At 67.3% G+C, this 3,271-nt stretch overlaps 1 long non-coding RNA gene across 1 annotated transcript; it reads left to right on the plus strand.

Moving 5' to 3' along the window:
- The first annotated feature begins 1,301 nt into the window (after positions 1–1,301).
- On the plus strand, positions 1,302–2,902 carry LOC115642999. The gene is made up of 3 exons (XR_003998273.1): positions 1,302–1,406; positions 2,203–2,342; positions 2,862–2,902. It is a non-coding gene; the product is annotated as an uncharacterized LOC115642999 (long non-coding RNA).
- The last annotated feature ends 369 nt before the right edge of the window (positions 2,903–3,271 follow it).

The raw sequence follows: 3,271 nt of genomic DNA on the forward strand, positions 1-3,271 counted from the left end.
TGCGGGGGCTGAGCACATGGGGGGCTGATCCGTGGGGATCGGGGCTCTTAGGAGGTTGAGCACACGGAATGCGGGGGCTGAGCACACGGGGGGCTGATCTGTGAGGATAGGGGCTCTTAGGGGGCTGAGCACATGGGATGGGGGGGCTGAGCACACGGGGGGCTGATCCGTGAAGATCGGGGCTCTTAGGGGGCTGAGCACACGGGATGCGGGGGCTGAGCACACGGGGGGCTGATCTGTGAGGATAGGGGCTCTTAAGGGCAGAGCACATGGGATGGGGGGCCTGAGCACACAGGGGGCTGATCTGTGGGGATCGGGGCTCTTAGAGGGCTGAGCACACGGGATGCGGGGGCTGAGCACACGGGGGGCTGATCCGTGAGGATCGGGGCTCTTAGGGGGCTGAGCACACGGGATGCGGGGGCTGAGCACATGGGGGACTGATCCATGGGGATCGGAGCCCTGAGTACACAGGATGGGGGCCCCGGGGAGCTGAGCGCACAGGCTGGCTCCGGGATTGGGGGGATGTTATGGGGGTGAATATCCTTAGCAGGGAAGGGAGTGGTCACATGGGGGGTTAAGCAGGTGGGGGGAAGGTGACACGGAGGGCAGCTGGCCCCCCATTTCCTGTGCGCCCCCCCCCCCGAGAAAGAGGAAGTGCAAGTTGCTGAGTGCCCGGATTTGGGTTTTATGAAAGAATCCAGCTTCCCACTTCTGCTTTCCCCAGAGCCCGGACGTCCCGTCCCCCTACCCGAGGCAGGCTGTGACGCCCCCCCCACCCCACTCCCGGCTGTGTCTGCTGCCCAGCCCGGTGTGCCCAGGAAAACGAAACTGGGGAGGGGAAGGGAGTTTCCATGGGGGGACCATTGCCCCGCCCTGCCATCCTTCAGCCTCGTGCGATGGGGATGGAGCTGAGAAACCTTCTCTCCCTCCCCTGCCATGGGGCTGGGGAGTCAGGACCGGCCCAGCAGTGAATGCAGATAGTGGCCAAGTTCTGGGCGCGGGGGCTCTGGGCCGGCCCACTGGTGTGAGAACCGCCTCCTCTGCAGCCTGGATCTGCCTAGCTCTGCTCTCCCAGGAATGGGGGTCAGGGGCCTGGGGGCATCCCGTGGCTTGCAAGGGGGATTGAAGAGGAACCTGGACACCTGCAGGCAGGGAAGGGGGCACCCCAGGCTGGGCACCACCCCCACTAATGCCCCACTGTCTCCTCCAGGCTGTGCACACCGACCAGGACCTCAGCACTGTCCCCCCCGAGGCCATGTACAACCAGAATCTCAACGTGCCGCCCTTCCGCCACATCATCCAGGGGCTGGCACCCTTTGCCTCCTACCACGTCCGCGTGGCCTGCCGCAGCGAGGCCGGCGCCTCCCGCTGGACCCACTGGGTGCCCATGGAGACCCTGGAAGGGGGTGAGGGGTGTCAACAGGCCCGGGGAGCTGAGCAGAGAGGGCAGTGGGGTCTAGTGGTTAGAGGGGGCGGCTGGGTGCCAGGACTCCTGGGTTCCATCCCTGTCTCTGGGAGGGGAGTGGGGTCTAGTGGTTAGAGGGGGCGGCTGGGTGCCAGGACTCCTGGGTTCCATCCCTGTCTCTGGGAGGGCAGTGGAGTCTAGTGGTTAGAGGGGGCGGCTGGGTGCCAGGACTCCTGGGTTCCATCCCTGTCTCTGGGAGGGGAGTGGGGTCTAGTGGTTAGAGGGGGATGGCTGGGTGCCAGGACTCCTGGGTTCCATCCCCGGCTCTGGGCTGGGAGTGGGGTCTAGTGGTTAGTGCATTTTGAACCACCTTGCCCAGTGCCGACTCCCTGGTGCCAGCTGGGCATTCGCTGACTCATCACGTGGTATCCCCTTGACTAAGTGCCCGGTTTCCTGGGGGCCTGGATTCCTGGGTTCGCTCGGTCAGGTCCCCGCTGGGACAGGATGGAGCAGGGGGTGCTATCCTGGCCCCCCAAGGCCGCTCTGCATGTTGGAGCAGAGGCGGGCAGGGTTGGGCTCAGGAATGTTTCGCTCCGATATGGGGCTTTGTGCAGTGCCAAGACAAACACAGGGACAGGGCTGGGGGGGCTCTGTTCCCACGGGGGGGGGTCCCCTGGGAACGCAGCTGCCCCAGTGCCTCATGGGGGAGTTTTGCTCCAGGACAGGGCCCTGCCCCCCCCAGGGGACGGGCCTGGAGAGGGGCAGCCCCTGGGTGACGTGTCTGTGCCCCCTGGCAGCGCCCTGTGCCCCGCCGGAGAACGTCACAGCCTTCCAGAACGGCAGCCGGGCCACGGTGCACTGGCTGGAGCCACGCGGGCCGCTCGGCGGGATCCTGCGTGGGTACAGACTGGCCTATCAGAGCCCCGGTTCGCCCGAAGTGAGCTCGCCCCCCTGCTCCCCCGGGACCCTGGCCTGCCCGCTGAGGAGAACCCACCAGCTCGCCACCGCCCCCTAAGCTAGCCCCCACCACCATCCTGGCCCCCTTGCCCCAGCAAGCACCCCACGCTGGCGCCAGATCGGGGCCAGTGCCCCTAGTGGGGGAAAGGCCCCATTCCCCACCCCCCTGCGCCCGCCACTTCCCTGCCCTGGGGCCAGATCAGGGCCAGTGCCCCTAGAGGGGACAGGTCCCATTCCCCACCCCCCTGAGCCAGCCACTTCCCTGCCCTGGGGCCAGATCAGGGCCAGTGCCCCTAGAGGAGACAGGCCCCTGCCCCATCCCTCCCCCCACCACTGCCAGCCAGTCCCTGCCCTGGGGCCACATTGGGGCCAGCACCACCTGGAGGGGGCAGGCCCCATGCCCCATTCCCTGCCGCCTGAGCCGGCCAGTCCCTGGGGCCAGCGCCCGTAGGGGGAAAAGCCCAGTGTCCCAGCCCTGGCTAACCCCGCTCCCCGGCAGGTGGTGGTGGATGTGGGGCTGACCACCGAGAAGACCCTGGAGCTGGTCTCAGAGGTGCAGAACCTGATGGTGCGAGTGGCGTCATACACCAGCGCCGGGGACGGGCCCTGGAGCGACGCCGTCATGGTCTCCCCATCCCGTGAGTGCTGGGGGACTGGGCCGGGTGAGGGACCAGCCGCGGGGTGGGCTCTCTCCATCACACTGCAGCCCCACAGAGGCCGGGCTAACCTGGGGGTGGGGGCTGACGCTTGCAAACCCAGGATGGCTCTGATCCAGGTCTGGTGGTTCTGAACTGGGTCCCCTGGTGCTGACCCAGGTCCATTGGTTCCGAACTGGGTCCTCTGGCGCCGGACCAGGGTCCCGTGGTTCTGAACTGTCCCCCCAGCGCCGACCCGGGGCCTGTGGTTCTG

The sequence above is a fragment of the Gopherus evgoodei genome, unplaced genomic scaffold (genome assembly GCF_007399415.2).
Source record: "Gopherus evgoodei ecotype Sinaloan lineage unplaced genomic scaffold, rGopEvg1_v1.p scaffold_48_arrow_ctg1, whole genome shotgun sequence".
Classification (NCBI taxonomy): domain Eukaryota; kingdom Metazoa; phylum Chordata; order Testudines; family Testudinidae; genus Gopherus; species Gopherus evgoodei.